Here is a 24,545-nt window from a genome sequence, read left to right as displayed (position 1 = left end):
TTGAAATCTCTATTATCTTTCCTACATAAGATGAGAAGTTAAATTATTGCTGTGATTTCTAGTGTAGTGACATTGATAGTAACATGTAACATTCTATTGAACGATATGAAAAGGCTAATAAAAAATTTCATTACCAGTGTCAGAAATGAATGAATAAATAAATGAGCAGAAAAGAACTTATAAAATGAGATCCTACAAGTAAAAAACCAAAAATTCAACAGAAAAATGGCCAAAGGGTATAAAGTTTCAGACAAAAAAAAAAAAAAGAATGACTTTGAATGACTTTAAATACAAATGGTAAGCTTTCCTCAGAAAAAAAATTCAGCTAGGTGCGGTAGCTTGTGCCTATAATGCTAGATACTAAGGAGGCAGAGATCAGTAGGATGGCAGTTGGAGGCCACCCAGGGCAAAAAATCCATGAGATCCCATCTCAACCAATAAAAAGCTAGCATGATGGTACACATCTGTCATCCCAGCTACTCGAAAAGTGTAAATAAGAGAAGTTCAAGCTAGCACAGGCATAAAAGTGACACCCTATTCAGAAAAATAATGAAAGCCAAAAAGGCTTAGGGGCATGGTTCAAGTGGTGGAGCATCTGCCTAACAAGCACAAGGCTCTGAGTTCAAGCTCCAATACCACCAAAAGGGGGTAGGGGGCAGGAAAAAAAAAAAAGGAAAGGGCGAACAAAAATTATAATGAGACACCTTTCTCACCCAAATTGGTAAAGATCAAAAAAATCTGAAGGTTGGAGACTTAGCATACATAAACCTGAGTTCAATCCCCAGTGCCCAAAACAGAAGCCAATATTTTTTAAAAGTCTGATAACATACTATGTTGAAAAAGGGAGGAAAAAAAGCAGCTGAGAGGATTACTGCAAGCTACAGGACAGCCTGGGCTATAAATTGATACCCTGTCTCGAAAAAATAAAACAAAACCAGGCACTCAAACATTGCTAGTGCTAGGTATGTAAATTACTACATAATCTTTTTCAAAATTTTGAACAATGTTAGTATATTATGTTTTCAAAAAAATATTTCAGAAGAGATTGGTCCTGTTCTAACCTTTAGTGGTTGGTTATAAATTGAAGATTCCTTTTCTTTGGTAATACCAGGATTTGAACTACTGACATGGAAAAGCCACCAACATGCAGTAATACACGAAAAAGCAAACTGCAAAACAATAAATAAGGGCCTGTGGTGTGGCTCAAGTGGTAGAGCACCTGCCTAGCAAGTGCAAGGGCCTGAATTCAAACCCCAATACTGTCAAAAAAAACCCCAAAAAACAAAAAACCTATTGGGCTGGACTCCAGTGGCTCATGCCTATAATCCTAGCTACTCAGGAGGAAGAGATCAGGAGGATCGTGGTTCAGAGCCAGCCCGAGCAAACAGTCTGCAAGACCCTAACTTGAAAAAAACACATCACAAAAAAAGGCTGGTGGAACAGCTCAAGGTAAGAGGCCCTGAGTTTAAATTCCAGTACTGAAAAAGTAAATAAATAAACTAAGGTCTTATTTATCTAATCATAAAGACTGAAAATACAAACAAATTAACAATAATTAACTTTGAAAAGTATAATGGGACTGGAGACATGTTTGTGTATTTTGTATTGTTTGCATCTTCTATAATTGCAAGCTCTTGTATAGTTAAAAACTAGTAACAAAAGTAAAAAAAAAAAAAAAAAGTATTACCTCAGGTACTAACTTAAACTTCCTGATCAACCTTTTCTTTGTTTCATTTTTTGGTAGTACTGCAGCTTGAACTCAGGGCCTCACTCTTGCTAGGCAGGTGCTCTAATACTTGAGCCACCCTACCAGCCCTTTCATGTGCTGAGTATTTTCAAGATATTCAAACTATTTGCCCAGACTGGACTTGAACTGTGATCCTTCAGATTTTGCCTCCCAAGTACCTAGGATTACAGGTGTGAGCTACTGGTACCTGCTCTGATCAACCTTTTTGTTATTCCTTAAGGACCTCACGGTTTGCCTGCCTTGAAAAACCCATGAGCAGACATACTTTTGGTTTCACTCGCCAGATAATCTAACACAACCACAGTGAATCTGAGCATGGCTCCTTAACCTCAGTTAAGGAGGTGAGAGAATAGGATGCTAGTAGTGGAACGGGCAGAAGAAAAGATGGGAGGGGTTTAGGGAAATAGTCAGTGGTAGAATGTTTGCCTCATGTGTGCAAGATCCTGGGTTCTACCATCAGTTCTATGAAGGAGGTGAAGGAAAGATGAGAAAGAAAAGGTTCACTGGAAAAGGGACAACCTTTTCTATTTTACCATGTACTACTGAGGTTATAAATAATTTTTGCTTATTGTGACCTTAATTGTCTATGTGCAATACAGCCAAGCTCTACATGAATGTCAAGGATAACTGAAAGATAAAATTTATACAATTTATTTTGCAGGTTTTTTTTTTAATCTATTTAGGGTTACTAAATTACTCTGCTAAATCTTTTTTTTAATATTGATTACCTCACCTAGGATGTACTCCAAAACTATTTTTGTCTCACTTCATCTTATTTCACTAGATACTACAAACATCTAACAAAACATTTACATTCATACTTTTCAGTTACAAAAGAGAAGGAAAGGTATAGTTTTTCACATCTGTAATACCAGCTACTTGAAAGGCAGAGATCCAGAGGATCTTGGTTAGAGGCCAGCCCAGGCAAAAAGTCCATTTCAATATAGTCATAGTGGTGCATATCTATGATCCCAGCTAGGAGGAAGGATGACAGTATCAGCTGCCCTGGGCAAAATACACAAGACCCCATCTGTAAAATAACTAAAGCAAAAAAGGGGAGGGAAGGGAGCTGAGGACATGATTCACACAGTAGAGTGCCTACCTAGCAAGCATGAGGCCCTGGGCCCTGGAGTTCAAACCCCAGTATTTAAAAAAAAAAAAAAAAAAAAAAAATCTTGTACACCTCCTTTAAAAAGGTTTGCTTTGGAAAGTTAATACCAACGCTCAAAAAAGATTTCAAGATTACTAAAGTAGCCTGGAAAGTCGCCTTCTGATCAAACAAATCACAAGTACTTAAAGAATGACTAACTCCAAGAAAGGTTATTACCTAGTATATTAAACCTTTGTACTTCCAAACTGAATTACAGTGAACATTAGATTGTAAGCCTATTAGCTATTACCACTGAATATAAGCCTGTTCTTAGATGCTAATGGTAACATACTGTTTTATGTATACCCCCTTAAAACACAAATTTATAAATGTTCCTAATAAATTACTTTTAAACCCTACATAAGAACCCTCAAGAGCAAGGTATCAGACTGGAGGTGTGGCTCAAATGGTAGAGCACCTGCTTTGTAAGTGTGAAGGCCTGAGTTCAAATCCCAGTCCCACAGAAAGTGTGAGAACAGACAACTACTTTGTCTTTAGAAAGCTAACATTTTTGAGAACTTAGAGAACATGTAGTTTAGAAAAATCTTGCTAAACTTATAAAATTATCTATATATCCCTGGTTAAAATCAAGTTGACTCTGGCTTTAGAAATACGACAGCTACAGTTTATGTTTTCAGAAGAAAAAAAGTTTTAAAAGCTGAAAAAAATAGGAAAAAGGGAATTCCATCCTCTTCCCCAAAATGCTCTTAGTGCTCTTTACTAAACTGAAATCATAGCATAATTCCATACCACAACTTTAAGAACCTTCCTCCTTTTCCTTCAGTCATCTTTAAAAGTCACAGATGATACAGTCTGGTTAAGCCATTACCCCCAGGCCCAAGCAAATCCTAGGTACAAATGCAAAGGCTCAAATTTCCTAGACTAAGGCTGGAGGCATAGTTCAGTGGTAGAGTATGTACTTAGCAAGGCCTTGAGTTAAATCCCCAGCACTCCCAAAATAAAAACAAAAGAAAACAAACAACAACAAAAACTGCCTACACTATCTACCCAGGACAGTGTGCCAGGGTTCAGAATCCCTGGGTTCATGGTAGAGCTCTGTGATAGAGCATTTGCCTAGCATGCACGAGGCCCTGAGTTAAATTTCCAGCAGCAGAAAAAAGAAGAAACCACAAGGATAGACCACCTTGATGTTTCTTATCATAGACAGCATGCTATATGACATGATGCTTCTACCCTAAAAATGACAGACAGGGTACACACTTAAGAACAACTTATCAGCAATAAACAGTAAGTATTAAAACAAAAGAACAGGAAAAGATCCACAAAGAATGAAGTTAATTATGAAATACTTTGTGGGAAAATTTGAACATGGTACATAAAGAGATGGTTAAATAAACTAAACGCCCATGTATCCCTAATTTTTGAAACAATGATTTCATGTAATTTTTTTCTTTCTACTAACAGTTATTTGCTAACTGCACAATTAAAATGGACTTAATTTTCATTTTCCATATTAATGAATTTACAAAGAAATCCCTTCATCAGACCCTATATACAATTTGAGTTTTATTAACTGGTCACCATAAGTATGAAGGCAATGGAAACTACACTGGCATAGAAATGGTCATGAGTAAGTTAGAGTTGGGATGAGAGGCAGTGCAAGAAAACAGTCCATGCTAAAACAAAGGAGTCAAACCAATGATCAGAAAGACCTGGGGATGGTGAAGGGGAGAGAAAACCAGGTGGTGAAAGACAAGTGGCTCTCTGAAGTCAGCCTATAAACTTCATAACCCAGCTTTTTGTTTTAGTACTTCTGATTGTCAGTTGATCTCAAGAAGTGTCATTAAAAAGAAAAAAATATTATCAATTAACACTTTTCTTATGGAACAACCCACAACTTCAACATGACAGCTTAGGAAAAGATATACACATTGAGATTCTTACTCTTTCAACTATGAGACATTTCACCTTAAAGTAGAACATGAGCCATACTCTCACAGTGCAGCCCTTACGACTTCCATTGGCTCTACCCCGTTCATTCTGTTTTTATCTAGTCTTTGACTTTCCCACTTTCCCTTCACCCAGAGTTTTGCCTATTGCACAGGAAAGCCCACCAGCTTGGTGATGCGCTAAAAACCATCATGTTGTTCTGTGTAGTCCACGTGCACAACTGAACCTCCGCAGTTGTCAAGGAGTTTCTCAATGGATCAGCCCTGTCCAAGTGCTAACCGTGCTCACAGATGCCAAGCAGGACTGCTCACCCTCCAAGTACAAATTCTATAATGGTATACAAATTTGTATCACATAGGTTAATTTCTGTTCTTGGAGTTTGAGGGGAAGAACTTAAAATAAATAGCGAGGATTCTCACAACAATCTCTAAAAGCTGAGGATAACAGGAACTTAATACTACAGTTTACATAATTTTTTTTTCCTCACTGTACTTCTTGAAGAGAAAATTTTGAACAGGGAATAGTTTAGGGGAAAAAAACCTATTAATTTCTCTGTATTAAAATAAAAATTAAAATCTAAAAACTGCTTAAGTTTAAATATGCATCAAGTTAGATTAAGCTCTTGTAATTAAATATAGCTAGAAATTTTGACTCTAGAGTCTCATCACTGTCACTAAATAATCCAATTTACCCACTTCTTCTCAGAGTTGCTACCAACCTCCATGTACATTTGTCACCATACACCACAATGCTTAGCTTCTCTTTTTAGACCAAAAGCTGCTTGAGAGCAGAAGCCAAGACTTACATGTCATGATATAGCTAATGTAGCACAGTGCTAGGCACATGTAGGTATTAAACACTTCTAAATGTAAAACTACAATATCCATTCACTCACTATGAATTTAGGACATAAAATTCTACTATCTCTGAGGATTCCAAATTAGCAGTAAATGGCTATATGTCTCAAGCCCTAGATATGAGGGCATTAGGAAATACATGATACTAATAAATGTTCAGTAACAAAAACCTGCTACAATAGGGCTGATAGAGTAAAGCACCTGCCTTACAAGTGGGAGACCCCAAGTTCAAACCCCAGTACCACCAAAACAAAACAAAAAAACTCTGCTACAATAGATACTAAGGCAAGAAAAGGTTCTCAAAGAACTTCAATGAAATACAAGTTATTGAATTAAAATGAAAAGGTTTTTTAAACATAATCTGAATGTTTAAGGTTCTGCCAGCATAACTGGTATTCAAATTGAATAAGTAATAAAAATATAAACAAAAGAAAGGAATGGCAAACTCCAACTACCACTTGCATTCTCTCAAACCCAATGACCTTAGGACCCAGACAAGAAGAAACCTGAGATTTTTTTTTTTGGTTTTTGTTTTTTTTTCAAACATGCTGACCAGGTGTACTTTTTTTATTTTTATTTTTTCCTTTTGGTGGTACTGGGGTTTGAAGTCAGGGCCTCATGCTTGCTAAGCAGATGCTATACCAATTGAGCCACTCCGCCAGCTCTGAAACCTGAGATTTTAACATTGGGCAAAATTTATTAACTGTATTAAAAGACCTAAATAAAAATCCACTCAATGGAACCTAAGTAGGTTTTGTTTCTTTATGTCTATAACTACTATCATAGACACCAAAAAAGCAGCAGTTTCTACACTGTGAGTTCTTAACAAGAAGCTTAAGAGAGGGTGATTCTTTACTGAACTACTGAAGCAAAGCCTACCTGCAGCTCGACAGTCCTGGATGCCAGTGCATAAGTGATCTAAACCTTTAAAGCTGTACCATTTTATACCAAGCCTAAAAGTCCTGCAGGAGAGAAGATACCTGCCCCAGGGCTCACAGAAAGCTAATAACAGAGTAAGGGCAAAACAGGTGTTACAAATCCTAGGCCACCAGTCTACTATCCAAATCATCTCCCTGCAGCTACTATATTTGTGTTCTCTGTGATAAACTTTATCAAAGTACCATGAAAATGAAATGCAAATTGAACTGATCAAATATTAGTAAAACCATCATTACTAACTTTCCTCAGAAAAACTGTATATTCTAGTTGATTTAATTTTCTGGTTACCAGAGATTGATATTGAAAACAGAAACTCACAATTATGAAGAAAAAGAAAATAAGAAAAGGAAAAAACAGACTAAATAAATACTATACCTATTCCCTAGACACAAAGACATATTTTCTTTTTGATAAATTCTACCGGTATAGTACAAATATAGTCCAACCCTATCACTGACTGACTATGGGTCATTATTCAAGTCAACTCTCTACAGCTCAGTTTTCACATCCGTAAAATGAAAAGACACACTGGGCATGGTGGCACACAACTTAATTCCAGCATTCAGAAGGCTGAGGAAGGAGGATCACAAATTTGAGGCCAGCCTGGGCTACATAGAGATACTCTGTCTCAAAAAGTGAAAGGGAGGTAGGGAGGGAGACAGAAATACAGAGACAGGGAGAGACAGAGAGAAAGAAAGAAAAGACAGAAGAGGAAGAAAAGGAAAAGTGGAAGAAAGGGAGGAAGGGAGAGAGGGAGAAAGGAAGGCAGGAAGGGAAGGAGGAGAAGAGAAAGAAAAAAGAAAAGAGAAAAAGGAGAGGAGGAGGGAAGGAAAAGAAACAAAACAAAAGGCTGGGGATGGGGATGTGTTCAAGCGACAGAACACTTACCTTAGCAAGCCCAAGGCTTTGAATGCAAACCCCAGTAACTCTGCAAAAATACACACACACACACACACGTACACACACACACACACAACTGACCAGAATCTTCTCCACAAAATACTGTAACTCTGATTAATAATGGCTTTTTGGTAGAATTACTTTTTTCCTCTATCACCATTAATGAATAAATCAATCATGGAGAAACTGCAACAAATTGAGAATGCCTTATCACACACAAAGATAGTTCACTGAACACTTAGAATAAAATATATCCGTATAAAATATTTGAATGTGGCGGGAGAGGGCAGAGGAGGGGGGCAGGAGGGAGAAATGACCCAAACAATGTACACGCATGTGAACAATAAAAAAACTTTTAAAAATTAAAAATAATTTGAATGTGTGAAGGCTTTCCACAAAGCTTCTTATGTTAATAGAAATGTGCCTTGGTAGAACCCAGCATTACTGTGCAAAGTATATGCTAGAATAATAAATATTGTGATTTACATTACGATATTCTGCATTAAATGCCATTCTTGACTATTTCTATCTTGTTAAAAAAATAAATAAAGGACAAGTTGGAGGTATGTCTCAATCTGTACAGCACCCGTCCTGAGTTCAAACTCCAGCACTGCCAAAAATAAAGGAACTTAAAATTATAGTTTTTAAACTATAGTTTAAAACACTTAGGGTCTTACAATGGGGTGAAAGTTATGTAGTTAATGGAAAAGCTTTCCAAACTCCTTACTTTATCAGAGGTGTGCCAATGCCATAATATTTTATTTATGATAGTTTTGCTGTATAATTTTGGAAATCCACTGATTTAAAGGCAGGTCTAAGTCTTCCTTCCCAGACAGTAGGTAGTAACAAAAGGCATATTAATTCTTTTCACTAAAACCATACTACTAGATCTTCTCACATATTTATATGCTATCATGTACTCTCAATGGAGTTGCCTTTTGGTTTTTTTTTTTTAATTGTAGTAAAACTTTACTATTTAGCCATTGTAAGCACGTAATTCAAGCATATTAATTACATTTACAATGTTGTATGATCGTCACCAAAATTTACTTCCACAACTTTTTCATTATCCCTAACAGAAACCCTATAATCATTACACAGTAACTTCTTACTCCACCCTTTTTTAAAAAACTAAATTCTCAAAAGGCTTAATAATTTTCAAACTATGATATGTTACCACCAGGTGGCAAGAGAGTATCATGGTTGCCTGAGATTGGGAGGGAGGGCACAGACCTGTGCCTTCACTAAGAATTAGAATGGCAACCTCACCCACCAAAACCACCATAAATTTCTGTACTTTTCAATTCCCCTCAAAAATCTATAGTAACTATTGGGCGGGGATACAGCTCGGTGATAGAGTGCTAACATAACATGTGCAAGGCCCTAAATTCAATCCCCAGCACCAAAAAACCGTATGTATGCTAATAAAAACGGTTTTTATATATGTATATATACATATATAGGCATGTATGCCTAGGACTGGAGGCATGGTTCAAGTGGTAGACCACTTGTTTAGCAAGTGCAAGGCTGAGTTTAAACACCAGTATTTTAAAAAAATGCAGTATGCCTAATTTTAGAAGGAACAAGAATTAACAATCCCTAATTAATATACCTAGGCAAAGATCAATAGCTTCTGTCATTGAAAAGATGTGAGACATCAGACATTTAGTCTCCTGATGAAAGAACACAAAACTCTACTGTTTTTTGGTTTTGGGGGGTTTTTTTTTTGTCTTTTTGAGGTACTGGAGTTTGAACTCAGGGCCTCATGCTTGCTAGGTAGGCCTTCTACCAAAGTGAACTATGCTCCCAACCCTCTTTGTGATGTATTTTGTATTTTCCCCAAATCCTAAAAATATGCCTAGTCTGACAGAACCTCTAGTTCTAGCAACCAATTCAGAGCAAAGAGACTGCAAGGAATGTGTTAACACATCCCTTGGAAATGAAATCAGTAAGAAAAAAACAGAATATTGATGGAATACTTGATATAAGTGTTAGCTTTTAATAACAGTTTTACTGAGATATAATTCGCATGTCATAAAGTTCACCCTTTTAGAGTTTTATTAGTTTTGAGTATAATCAAGGTCTTGTGCACTGCTTACAACTAATTTCAGAGCATTTCCATCATTCCAAAAAGAAGTGCCACACCCATTAACAGTCACTCCCCCTATTCTCCAATTCCTCCTTTCTGTTGTGATAGATTTGCCTATTTTGGACATTTTATATAAAGGCAGGCATAAAAGATGTGGTCTTTCGTGCCTGGCTTCTTGCACTTAGCATGTTCTCAAAGTTCATCTATGTTGTAGCATGTAGCAAAACCTGTTTCTGTTTCTTTTCCTTTCTTTTTTTTGGACAAGTTCTCCCTATGTAGTCCAGCATGGCCTCAAAAATTCACAATTCTCCTGACTCAGCCTTTCAAGTGCTAGAATTATAGGCATGTACCACCATGCCTGGCCTTTGTTTCTTTTTACAAATATTCCATTGTATGGGTATACCATATTTTGTTTATCCATTCACCAGCTGATGGGCATTTGGGTTGTATGCACATTTTGGCTATTATGAATAATGATCCTTCAAACATTTGCTTTGCATAGACTTATGTTTTCAATTTTCTTAGAGATATATATACCTAGGAGTGGAAATGCTGGATCATGTCGTAACTATGTTTCACCTTGAGGAAATGTTAAACTGTTTTCCAAGGGGCTGCATCAGTTTACATTATCACTGGCAGTTTGAACGCTCCAACTTCTATACATTCTTGCCAACATTTGTTGTCTGTCTTTTATTATAATCATGCTAGTAGGTATGAAGTAGAAGTATTAATTTTTTCAGTGTGACAATAATATAGTATCCATCTATACTACTAGAGCTACATACTAGATATCCTTAGATAAATGACATGATATCTGGATTTGTTTCAAAATAATATAAAGTAAGATTGAGAGAAGTGGATAGAGGTGTAGAAGAAATAAAATTACTAGTCTGACAACTATTGAACCTGGGTGATAGATACACATGAATTCATTATACTAGTCTGTCAACCCTCTGTTTGAATTTTTCCATAACAAATATTAAAATGGAATTATAATATTACAAATGAGATTATTTCATGCATTTTTAAATGCTAGAAAATAGAATATGATACCTGCTATATTTACCCATCAATATTACACAAATATATTATTTCAAGTATTTTTTTAAATCTGAAAAAAAATTATGCCTAATGACAGCATCATTTGTACACTGATTTTTCTTTATTTCTTTTTTTGAGACAAGGTCTTTGTAGCCCAGATTGGCCTGGACTTGCAATCTTCCTGCCATCTCCCATAGGCATGTGACACCACACCTAGCCATTAGACACTGATTTTAAATCCTTTAACTAAATAGCAGATTTTTAAGGTTACATGCTACTTAACAAAAACTGTGTATTTTATCCAACTAAACCTCACTAGCTACATATGTAAAAAAATTAAACTTATCAGTATCAACTCTCACATGTATAAATAAATTCCTATGTATACTTATTTCAATTGATAAAATTTTCTTTTATGGTAAGTACAACTCTACAAAGGAGTCAACTCTCAACTGTCTCCAGTAGAAAAAGAGCTAACAAACAAGTCAGTAGTTTAAACGTACACTCACAGCCAAGTGTAGTGGCACATGCCTGTAATCCTAGCACTTAGGAGGCTGAGGCAGGAAGATCATAAATTCAAGGGCTGCTGGGCTACATAGAGAGACCCTCTACCAAACAATAACAAAAGACCAAACTCTTCTGCTAAAGAACAGACTCATCTGTCCTGGCAGACCTAGAGAGATAAATGTCTGGACCGGATATATAAACACAAGAATGGGCAATGGTAAATTTTAACTAAGTACTATGAAGGAAAAAAACAGTACAATAAGACAGCAAGGAGATTAAACCTTCTTTAGACAGAGCAGTCAAAGGCCTCAGAGGAAAGTTAAGAACTCATGGATGTATAGGAGCTGAGGTCTCAAAGGTCAAAGGGGACAGAGAGAATATGCTATGCAAAGAAAACAGCTTGAAGGAAAGACAGAGAAAAAAAAAAAACTGAGTAAGTTCAAGTGCAACAGGAAGCCAGTGAATGAGTTTAAGAAACCATGTGATCCTTTCTTTTAAAAGTGCTCATGGACCAGCAGTCAGCCTGTCCCACTGGCTGGTGTCAGCTGCCCATTTAAAGCTGAGGGATGGAGCAAATCAAGAGCAGAGGCCTCTGCTTTCTGGAGGACCAGCAGGCACCTGTGTGGCATAGGCCCACACCAGCATATGACAATGACAAAGTATTGTCCCGGAGCCTAGTAGTCTTCACCTGTCCCTGGAGAATTTTAGCCATCCTGTGTTGCTTGTTTACTTCATAACCAAATGTGTCCCTTCTCTCGGTAAAGGGAAAAAAGCCTCTTTAGCCATGTAATACCTATTTAAAAGAAACCAAGAAGCTGTCATTTGGGAAAAATCAAAGGAAGAGGCCAGTGTCTTCTATTTATTGTGGGGGAAAAAGGAAAGTGGGGGTGAGCAAAAATGTAGGAGCCCCTGGTACTTTCTCAGATGGTTATAGTTTAGGCCAGTTTTAGAGGCCCCTGAAGTACCCATAAATTAAGCCTAAGCCCCAACTGCCTCTCAACCACCAGGACTAGAGAACTGCTCATGTCCCATGACAATCCCTTTCAGGAGCAGTAACCGCAGTTACGACCCCAACCACAGGGAGGCCTGGATGCTCGCTTTAGCTTTGCCAGCTCGCTCCATCAAACTTTCCAAGACTTGGCTCTTTTTGGCCTTCTTGATCCCAAACCAGATGGAAAGATGCATCCACAGTGGGTGATGTCCCGAGTTCTTCTCTCACCCTGTTACTCTTACAAAAGCAGGTCCTCCCAAGAGCTACAGGCCAGGCTCATACTGACCGAGCCACTGTCCTCCCTGGGGCTTCCTATGGGAGGAACAGGTTCTCACTACCACCCTGCTCTTTGTCCTAGGGCTGCAAGGAAAGAGACACCCCTCTTTGGTAAATGAGATTAGGGAAAGGCCACAAACAAAGAGACTTGTACTTTATTTTGTATTTTTTAAATAAATACACTTTACATTAAAGAAAAAAAAAAGTGCTTATGGCTTCTGTACAGACAGAAAATGGGAGAAGCCAGAGAAGTGGTATGAAGACTGGCTGAAGCCAGGCACTGGAGGCTCATGCCTAATAATCCAATGTATTCTGGAGGCAGAGATCAGGAAGATTGCGGTTCTAGGTCAGACCAGGCAAAGAGTTCTCGAGACCCTATCTCAAAAAAAAAAAAAAAAAAAAAACCCATCACAAAAAAGAGCTGGCAAAGTTGTGTAGGCCCTGGGTTCAAGCCCAGTACCATGTTAAAAAAAAAAAAAAAAAAAAAAAACCTCCTCCCAGTTACCCAGGGGTAAGCAAATGGGTACCTTTTTGTAATGGAAAACACCAAGGGAGGGAGTAGTTGGATAATAATTTCAGTTTTGGACATGTAAATTAGGAACACTCTGTAAAATACAAATTTGAGAATTCTCAGGATATAAATTGTATTTATATCCTTGGGAACAAATGCTATCTTGTAGAAAGAGAAGCCAGAAAAGAGACCAGGGCACAGGCCCAAGTTCTAAGGAATTCAAACATGCAGTGGGGGGGGGGGGGAAGAGAACATCAAAAATATCTATATATTGTCACAATGTACCCCTAGTAAAACAAATATGAAAAATTTTTAAATGAAAAAAATCTACATTAAAAAAGTGAGAGAAAAGTCAGGATTATGAGATTACAGAAGCCACGAACCTGGAATCCAAGAAGGTAAATTCAGTGATGAATTCTGGTAAGAGATGCAGTGAGACGTGGCCTAATGTCCACTGGTTTGGGAAACCACGGCCATTGATGACCCTAGAAAGAGCAGTTTCAGGGAAACTGGAAGAGAAGTCAAACTGATGTGGGCTGAAGAGTAATAACTAAAGGGTGAAGCAGCCTATTTCTGACTTAGCCGACTTCCCAGCTATAATCAAAAAGTAGGTAAATCACCTCATCTCTCCTGCTCTACCAAGACAACCTAACCGCATTTCCTGTATCTATTGTCAGCCCAGCAGTCTGAATGATCCTCCTAAATGGATATACATATCACTACTTTTCTGTTCAGTGATCCCATCTCATTCAGCAAAAATCATAAAGAAAGTCTAACAGCCTGGAAGGTCACCACCCTACCTCCAGCCACTCCTCTGGCCACTGAGAAGTCCCTCCTGCTCCTCCAATACAATAAGCACACTTTTGCTTCAGAGTGTCTGCACTGGTATAGCTTGATTCCTTACTTCCTTCAGGTCTGACTTCAAATGTTACCACACCAAAGATGCTTCATCTGACCAACTGATTGATTATTAGGTTTTGTTTTGTTTTGAGATGCAGTTTTGCTGTGTTGCCTAGGCTTGTCTCAAACTCCTGGACTCTAGTGAATGTCCCACCTTATCCTCCCAAGTGCTGGAACTACAAATGTACACCACCAAGCCCTGCTGATCAACTGATTTAAATAGCAGCTATTCTTTCCTTACCCTGCTCTACTCAGTAAATAGGTCTTACCATAGAAGAGTCACGTTTGCTGCACATAAATAATTAGATTGGCCCTTTTGCATTATAAATTAATAAACTGCATTTTTAGTTTGGATATAAGTCATCTGCTTTTTAGACAGTGTGAGTCTGATCACTAGTAGGCATGCAGGGAAGGCCTAGTTTAGGGCCCATAAAATTAAATACTGGCTCACAAACTTAGGCTTTGGAAAATTCACAATTATACTATCCTGATAACTATCCCCTATCAACTACTCAAAGAGAATTTCCACTCTTTTTTTTTTCAGTGCTGGGGATCAAACTCAGGGCCTTGTATATGCTATGCAAAAATCCTATCCAGAACCACATCCCTAATCCTCCATTTGAATTTCAATATGAACTGTTTACCTTTTGGGAAAAACAAAGAACACTAGACAAAAATAATGTAGCAACATGATCTCAACCAGCAAAAACACTTGTTCCTTCCTATTACTGCTTATACTCTCTCTTCAACAAAATTAGAGATAAGGGCAAAATAGTTTCTGCCGGGTATTGAGGGGGTGGGGGGGAGAGGGAGGAGGCGGAGTGGGTGGTAAGGGAGGGGGTGGGGGCAGGGGGGAGAAATGACCCAAGTCTTGTATGCACATATGAATAATAAAACAATAAAAAAAAATGAAGAATCACACAAATACAAAGATGTATACATATTACATTTGAACAAAGGCAAGTATTATGATCTGGGATTATGTGATTCTTCCAAATAACATTACCATCTTCTCCAATCTGTCCCTATTCATCCCTCTAAACACCAAGACTAAACATTATTCTATGCAAATTGCCCAGCTCAGGCTATGCCCCCTCAAAGATAAAACATAGTATCTTATGCCAAGCACAGGTATCTCAGGCCTGTAATCCTAGATACTCAGGAGGCAGAGGATCAGGAGGATAGTAGCTCAAAGCCAGTCCAGGCAAACAGTTCGAGAGACCCTATCTTGAAAATACCCAACACAAAACAGGGTTCATGGAGTGGTTCAAGAAATAGAGTGCCTGCCTAGCAAGTGTGAGGCCCTAAATTCAAGCTCCAGTACCAAAAAAACCTCCACGTATTATTTTGTAATCCCTGACACATCAGGAACAAATGAAGCTCTGGATTATGTCAATGAAATGTAAACCTTAATCACAGCTTTGAAGTCATGTTTGCATCAGATTATTAGTCACACAGATCATCTACCTACTCACATAAGTGTATTCTGTGGAACACAGATCCTGAAACTGCAGTACTCACCCAATGAACTAATTTACATTTAATGTATAGCTAAGAAAGGAAGGAAACATCAAAACAAGTTAAAATGAAAATTAATCTAAATAACTGTAAATCTGGCTACATAATTTCATGAAGCATTTTTAAAAATCATCTTCAAAGAGCATGTGTAATATATAATAGAAATAAAACTCCAGATTATGTTCACAAAGAAAACGACAATAGAGAAGTATAGATTATGAGGATTCAAAAATATACTATTTAGCTCTGCCTCTGACCATTACACAAAGTTTAAAACACATCTTAAGATCTACATGAGCTGAGGGCCAGGCATGGTGGTGCATATATGTAATTCCCAGCTATACAGAAGGCAGACATGGGAGGACCATGGTTAAAGGCCTGCCTGGTAAAAAAAAGTAAATGAGACCTTATCTCAAAAACAAGTTGGAGCCAGTGCTGGTGGCTCACACCTGCAACCCTAGCTACTTATAAGGCTGAAATCGGGAGGATCAAGGTTTAAGGCCAGCCTGGGCAAACAGTTCATGAGATTCCATCTCCAAAATAACCAAAGCAAAATGTTGAAGTATGGCTCAAGTGGTAGAGCATCTGCTTTGCAAACATGAAGCCCTGCGTTCAAACCCCAGTCCCACAAAAAAAGTCAGGCATGGAAGAACATAACTATAATCCCAGCTACTCTGGAGGTGAAAGTAGGAAGATGACCCCAACCCAAGGTAGATCCTAGACAAAAGTGTGAGAACCTAACTGAAAAATAAACTAAAGACAAAAGGGCTGAGAGTGGCTTCCAGTGGTAGAGGACTTGCCAAGTAAGACAAAGGCCCTGAATTTAAACCCCAATACCAGAAAAAAAAAAACAATCTACATGTGTTGGGTGGGGTGATACATGCCTACCAGCCCAGCTACTCTGGAGGCAGGAGAATGGAAAGTTCAAGGTCAACTCAAGCAAATTTAGCCAGACTTTACCTCAAAAACAAAAAATAAAACCAAAATAAAGCCAGATGGGAGGCATAGCTCAAGTAGTAAAGTGCTAGCCCCAGGCAAGGGTTCAATCCCCCAGAACTGTCAAAGGGGTGGGGGTGGGGATTTACATGAACCAATGATACATGAAGAGATACTCAACATCATTAGTCATTAGGGAATGCAAATCAAAACCCACAAGGAGGAGTATAATCAAAAAGACAGTAACAAGTGTCAGTAAGGATATGGAGAAATTAGAACCCTCAAACATTGCCAATGGGAATGTAAAATGGTGCAACCACCTTGAAGAAATTTGGCAGTTCCTTTTTTTTCTTTAAATTAGGATATATTCATTATATAGGGGGAGATTCATAGTGACAATTATGATTAGACTTATATTGTACATTATTTACATTGCCCCATCAACTCTCCCCTCAACCCCCTCCCAAACTCACTTAAAGCAACTGCAAAAGATTTCTTAGTTCTGTTTCATATAGGTATATGGAGTCCAACTACCATATAACGTCACCTTAATCTCCTTCCTTCACCCTCCCCTCTCTCACTAGTACCCCCCCCAACACACACTGTATGGCAGTTCCTTAAGAGATTAAACATAGTTACCATTTGACCCAGTAATTCCACTCCCATGTGGCTTGTATGTGTATACAAAAAAAAACATGAAAATTAGTCCATACAAAACTTACACACTAAAGGAGAATTATTCATAATAGTCCAAAAGTGGATACGACCCCATTACCATTAACTGATGGGTGGATAAACAAAATGTGGCATATCCATCAATGAATACTGCTTGGTCATAAAAAAGAATGAAGTACTAATATATGTTAAAACACAGATGAACTGAAAATGCTATGCTAACTAAAAAAAAAAACAGTACTGTTTATAAAAGAGTATATGCTGTATAAATACACTTGCATAAAAGGAACAGAACAGGCAAATCTTTAGATTCAGAGTAGGTAGTTGTTGCCTAAGACTGGAGAAAAAAATGGAGAGTGACAGCCAGTGCTGTCACTTGCTTTAGGGAGTGATGAAAATACTCTGGAATTAATAAGAGTGATGGTTGCACAACTGTGAATATACCAAAAGTACCCAAAAAATTAACCTGTATATTTTATCTTTTTTGAAGTGTATGGTATGTGAATTTATATCTCAATATCAAGCATTTAATTTTTTTAAGAAAAGACTAGTGAGCACAATGAGAGCTTCTATGATACTTTTTTTATTTTTATTTTTGCAGTACTGAGGTTTAAACTCAGAGCCACTCCATCAGCCCTTTTTTGTGATGGGTTTTTTTTACTTCTAATATTCTATTTCTTAACCTGCTTGGTGGTTACATAAGCGTGAGCATAGTATGATGATCCACTGAGCTGCAAACTTACAAAACATGTCAAACAAATATTTTTAAAAAAGTAACTAAGTCTGTAAATACTGACTTGGAAAGAGATACAGATACTATATATAAAGTTGGGATGGGGCATGTGGGTGGGGGAGGGGAGAACAAGTTTCAAAGCAATACACACAGGCTGGGCTCAGAGGGACATCCCATGGTAAGTACACACAAGGCCCTGGGTGCAATCCTTAGATAAAGACAGTATGGTCCCACTTTCTGTAAATTTACACACATACAGTTTTAAAACACATATGAATATACACATAACTGTTTTCATTAATCCCTAGAGATCTAATATTTTATTATTATTTTCTGATACATAATGTTTAATTTTTTTGCAATGTGTGTTTTTGTTAACAGGAAGACAATAAATGGATACTTTTTAATTGACTTTTAACAAGGCATACTGAAGGAATTTAATAAGGATGGGAACCAAGTTCCTGGGCTGGCTGAGTGGCTTAAGTGGTAAGAGCACCTGTCTAGCAAGTATGAAGCCCTGAGATTTTTTGCAATACCCAAGTACTATCAAATAAAAAGAGAGAGAGAGAGAGAGAGAGAGAGAGAGAGAGAGAAAGAACAGAAGTTTCTGAATTAGAATACATATAGAAATAATATATATAAGGATAGATTTTTTTTTTTTTTGCAGTGCTGGAGATTGAACCCATGACCTCATGCATATATGCTACCACTGAGCTACACACCCATCCCCAAGAATAGATTCTTTAAAAGGCAACAACTTAAAAAATAATAATAGGAGGCTTCCCCTACCAGGATGAACTGAACTGAAACCTTTGCAATCCTCAGAAGCATCTCTCAAGGACCAACAGCCATCAAAAGAATAAGACTTCAGTCTTGAAGGACATACATAATCCTAACTTCACCAGTTACCAGCTGACAAACACAGTGGGCCTATTCTCATTTATACTAACCAACCCTTTTGTACTTTTTACTTCCGACTTTGAGCCCTCGTGCTCCCCTTTAGTTACTTGCTTTTAGTTGGCTTTAAAAATCACTAATTCTGCCAGTTGTCAGTGACTCATCCCTGTAATCCTAGTTACTTGGGAGGTTAAAATTGTGAGGATCATGTTTTAAGGCCAGCCCAGGCAAACACTTCAAGAGACCCCATCTTCAAAACAACCAAAGCAAAATGGGCTGGAGATGTGGCTCAAACAGTAGAACACCTGCTTTGCAAGCCTGAAGCCCTGAGTTCAAAACCCAGTTCCACCCAGGAAAAAGAAAATCACTAATTGTGGAAGTCATACAGATGAAATATATGTTATTAGTCTCCCAGTAGCTCTGCTGTAAATAACACCTCTTATGATAACAGTTGCCTAGGTTGCTTTTCAGGAACTTGAAGGCTGTTTCTATGTAATTCATCTGCTCTTCATTTAGGCCCACACAAATGTCTGATGGACAACCTTGTGGTATCAGGAGGCTGAAAACTCTACCATTAGATCATATTAACATCACTTTCTTTGTTTTATGCAGTACTGGGCTTTGAACTCAGGGCGTCCTGCTTATTAACCAGGCATTCTACTGCTTGAGCCAAGCCTGTAGCCCTTTTTACTCTGGTTATTTTAGAGATGGGGTCTTGCTTTTTGCTCAGGTTGGCCTAGACTGTGATCCTATTTTAGGCTTCTTGCCGCAGCTGGAATGACAGGTGCATACCACTGCACCCAACTATTGGTTCAGATGGGGTCTCGCAAACTATTTGCCCAGGCTAACCAAACCCACAGTCCTCCCAATCTCAGTCTTCCAAGTAGCTAGGATTACAGGCATGAGTCCATGAGCACCTGGCTAACAACACCATTTTTTGAACATGGGTCCCATGAAAATCCACGAAGTTTGATCATGCATGAGCAAATCTGCTCTTTTTTCTTTGCTTTTTTTTTTTTTTTGCAGGGCGGGAAGGAAAGGACTAGGGTTTAAACTCAGGACTTCATGTTTGCAAAGCAGATGCTCTACAACTTGAACCACACTCCAGCCCATTTTGCTGTGGTTATTTTGGAGATGGAGTCTCGCAAACGATTTGCCTGGCCTGGCCTCAAACCATGATCCTTCTGATCTCAGCCTCCCAAGTAGCTAAGATTAGAGGCATGAACCACCAAAGCTTGGCTTTATAGGAAATTTTTTAAAGAATGCAATAAATTCATTCATGCTATAAAGTGTAAAAAGATTCAATTTTCTAGAAAAATATAATTCACCAAATTTAAATTAAACAAACTAAAAGACATAGAAATGGTTTCTACATCCCACCACCAAATATTTTTCTATACTAGCAAAATCCTGACATGAGTAATGGTATCAAAGATATCACCGAGCTGGGTACTGGTGGCTCATGCCTGCAATCCTACTCAGGAGGCAAAGATCAGGAGGATCGCCATTCAATGCCAGCCCAGGCAAATAATCTGTGAGACCCTATCTCAAAAGCACCCAATACAGAACAGGGCTGGCAGAGTGGCTCAAGTGGTAGAGTGCCTGCCTAGCAAGTGTGAGGCCCTGAGTTCAAACCCCAGTACCACAAAAAAAAAAAGATGACACACCTGTAATTCTAGCACTCAGGAGACAGAGATAGGCAGGAGGATTTCAAGTCCAAGGCCAGACTGGGCTTGGACTTTTGGTACAGCAAGACCCTGTTCCAAAAAAACCCACACATTTCTATAAATACTTATATGAGAGTCACATACTACACATAGATAATATCTACATATGAAAACACACCAAAATGGTACCAACACACCAATGGTACAAAAATGGTCACCAACTCTAAGGGAACTTCACTGCAATTCTAGAGTCTCAACAATAAAGAAATGACAAGCACAAATTAGAATAATCTGAGCACTTACTTATAAAAGGAATAGTTAAAAAGTTGGGGGCTGGAGCCTACAGAAACCACTTGGGATGGAAGAGGAACCAGGACTAAGAAAGCCAAACAATTATTGCTCCTAGAGACCCCAAAAGAAGAAACAGATAACCAGAACCCAGGTGATGGATAATATTTGCTGCCCCAAGAGGTAAGGGGATAAATATTTTGACCTCTTTCTCCTCCAACCCTTTAATAGAGAGGGCCTGGGAATTCTTTATCTAGAGGAAAGAACCAGGCATAAAACAGAGGATGAATCTGGAGAGGTTAGGGCAAGATATCTGGCCCAGACTTCTTTTATAAAATTAATTGCAAAGTAAAAGTACAATCTCTTCATTAAAAAGTAAAATGCAGGCCAGGAGCTATATTCCTAGCTACTTACGTGGCTAAGATCAGGAAGATCTGGAGCAAAAAGTTAGCAAAACCCCATCTCAACAAATAAGCAGAGTACAGTGGTTCACACCTGTGGTCCCAGCTACATGGAAGACCACAGGTAAGTGGGTCAAGATTAAGTCAGCCCCAGGCAAAAATATGAAACCTTATCTAAAAAATAGCCAAAAGGCAAAAAAAAGAAAAAGAGCTGGGGAAGTGTGGCTCAAATGGCAGAGCACAAAGCCCTAAGTTCAAACCCCAATACCAACCAAGAGAGGAAAAAAACAGAAAGAAAAAGTAAAATACAGGGCTGGAAGTATTTCAGGATAGACTGCTTGCCTATCTAGCATGACTGATTCCTAGAAAGAGGGAATAAGACCTTACATAGCAAGCTATGCCCTCCATAATCCTGGCTCTTTCTCTTCTCCAGATAGAATCATTTTTGTTATCATCAGTTTAGTAAGGTTTGTTGTTGATCCTCTTCTAGACAGATGGAAAGACATAAGCCCTGTAATAAAATATAGAGAATTGATTTATAGGATGATTTATATATTTGTTTAACATGAATGGCACTACTGATTTTTTTCAACTTTTTTCCCACCATTTTCAGTCCAGTTAGAAAACAAAGCTCAAAAATAAAGATGAATAGCTTGATTCTCCTTTGGGTTTTTATATTCTATCTCTGTGGCTCTCAAAAATTTCCAATTCCCCTCAGTTGTATTAGCATCATATAGGAATTGGTTTAAAAGGCAAATTATCAGTCCCCACCTGAGTGAGGTGAATAGTAAAGTAAGGTGCTGGGGCCATGCAATCTTCCTACAAACCCACCACATGATTATCATACATGCTAAAGTCCCCTCCTCTGTCTCCCTTATCTTGCTCCACTGAGTCTCAGTCTGTTCTACTGCAAACACCCTGACTCTCTCAAGAAAGCTATGAGTGAGCTACATACATACTTGTGCCCAATAAACATTTGTAAAGTCACACTGCTCGACCCAGCTCGACTCATTAGAACCAAATGATCTGCTTTTTGAAGCACTTCCAGTTTCACTTCTAGCTCCTACTAGGCTTCTGCCCCACCTCAATGCAACAGTCACCCTCTCAGCTTCCCAGACCCAGGAAGTAGCCTGGTCAATTCTGTGGGGACCATACCCAATTTAATTTGCCTCTCCCTTCTTAAAGTAATCTTAGAACTGTCAATTTGATACCGTTTCTCTTTTTCATAGAACAAAGGGGTTTACTGAAACCTTAAAATAAACTTGGGACTTGGGTTTTTAATTACATAGTATCAAGAAAAATAATGGAACTACACTATCAAACTATTTCAGAAGGAAACATCTTTAAATCTCAAATGTGCTGTTAAAAGTGTGTGGTATGGAAAACACGTTTGATTTCTATTCCCATCCCAACCCTTTTTAAACTTCAACGTAACTCCAAAACTCTGTTAAAATCGCTTCTGTCAGCCCAGTGTAGTGGTGCACATCTGTAATCCCAGCACTCAGGGGGATTATGAGTTCAAAGTCAGCCAGGGCTACAACAGCAAAACCCTGTCTCAACCTCCTCCCTCTATCTCTCCTCCCCTCACCCAAAAAAATTACTCTGTCAACTGAGTCAGAATTTATTTTTGAAAAAGATTTTGTCCTAATAAAAGTTTTAGGCTCAAATATGTGAAGCAGGGCTAAGTGGCCCAAGTGGTAGAGTGCTTGCCTAGTAAGCTCTCCTAGATTAAAAAAAAAAAAGTACAATATTACCTAAATATTCTAGAGTCAAATTCTGTCTTCAGGTTTGGGGGTTTTGTGGTGGTGGTGAGGCCCTCACACATGCTAGTGCTCTACCACTGACATCCTCAACCCACTTCAGTTTTAATCTCAACCAAGTTCATGGAATTTTGCAAAGAAATTCATTTAAAGAAGTCAAATCTTTTGACTTACTGTCATGCTGTATTTTGGATTTTGATTTTGTCTGCTTCTCTGTTAGCACATAATGGTAGATTTGGGTTTTAGTTTTTTAGGTGTGGGGGAGGACTGGGTTTGAACTCAGGGCTTTGTTTTTTCAGTGTTTGCAAAAGCAGGCACTCAACCACTTGAACCACACCTCCAGTCCATTTTGCTCTGGTTACTGTGGAGATGGAGTCTCAAGAACTATTTGCCCAAGCTGGCCTCAAACCCAGATCCTCCTGATTTTAGCCTCCCAAAGTAGCTAGGATTACAAGCGTTAGCTACTAGCATCCAGTGTGAGACAAAGTTTACACACACACAAATTCTCTTCTATGGCTAAAATAGCAATCACTTAGTTTATATTCATGTTCAGTCTTTTGCTGTCAAAACTAGTTGCTTAGTCACTTGAGGCTATCTATAAATGAGATGCAATAAAGCGTGATGGCTAAAAATACAGATTCTGGAACTAGGCTGTCTGGGTCCCTATCCCAGATAACTTTTTTTTTTTTTTTTTGCAATGATAGAGATTACCACTGAGTTACACTCCACTCCCCAAATAACATTCTAAATAACTGTATCATATCTAGCAAGTTATTTAACCTCTCTATCCTCTAATTTCTTCACACGATAAGTATGATAGTGGTACTTACCTTAGAAGATTAAAGTGAGGATTAAATGAATGAATCCACATAGTTTACGTAGACTAGACCGTCACATATAATAAGCACACAGTAACTGGCAACTATTATCTAGATATTAAAAAATAAGTAGGAGGAAGGGGATAAAGGAGAATGATGGAGAGGGTGAATTTAACTAAGATATATTGCAAGTACTTTTGTAAATGCCACAATGTACCCACAATACAACAATGTGATAATTTAACATTTTTTTAAGTAAGTAAAAATTAGGGTTTGGAAAAGCAACTGAAAGAAGATATGTATTCCAAGCTGAAATAATAATCAAAAGAACAGACATGGAAAAGTCATATGCACATGGACCACAAGGTGTTCTATTATTCATGTGGAAGAACAGTTGATTGGATTTATTAAGACTCAATTATGCTGGCCTTGGATGCCAGACCAAAAGATATGGCTTTTACTTAGAAGGAAGCCAATTTAAATTTTTGGTCCGATCAGATCCTATGCTTTAGAAAGGTTAATTATCAAAGCAATCACATCATATCACTCTTATTAATGCAACTTTGATGTTCTATGGGTCTCAATATGTAGCCTAAACTGGCCTCAAACTCACTATGCAGCTAAGACTAGCTTCAAACTTGAAATCATCCTGCCCCAGGCTCTTAAATGCTGGAATTATAGGCATGTGCCACCATCCCACAACCTTATTTTTCATTAAAAGTTGATAAAAATAGATTGCTGTATATATTTAAATCTCATAAAATTTAGCTGTCAAGGAAAAACAGGTCCCGTTTGGGGGTTGGTACTAGTAGAAGGGGGGAGGATATAAGGAAAGGGTATAGGAGGGTGAATATGGTGGAAATATTAAGTACTCATGTATAAAAATGGAAAAATGAGACCAGGAATGAGGGAAGGGATGATAAACAAGAATGACAGAGGAGGTGAATTTAACTATGACATATTGTAAGTAACTTTTGTAATGTCACAATGTACTCCCAGTACAGCAATAGTATGTTAATTGAAAAAGAAAAAA

At 38.1% G+C, this 24,545-nt stretch overlaps 1 protein-coding gene across 4 annotated transcripts in view; it reads right to left on the bottom strand.

Moving 5' to 3' along the window:
* Window positions 1-24,545, bottom strand: part of LOC109688069 (E3 ubiquitin-protein ligase RNF38) — a 120,175-nt gene that overhangs the window by 87,044 nt on the left and 8,586 nt on the right. The gene's annotated exons all lie outside the window — the stretch shown is intronic.

The sequence above is a fragment of the Castor canadensis genome, chromosome 13 (genome assembly GCF_047511655.1).
Source record: "Castor canadensis chromosome 13, mCasCan1.hap1v2, whole genome shotgun sequence".
In the NCBI taxonomy this organism is placed as follows: Eukaryota; Metazoa; Chordata; class Mammalia; order Rodentia; family Castoridae; genus Castor; species Castor canadensis.
Note: the sequence above shows the minus strand (reverse complement) of the source record. Positions and strands in the feature narration are given on the sequence as shown.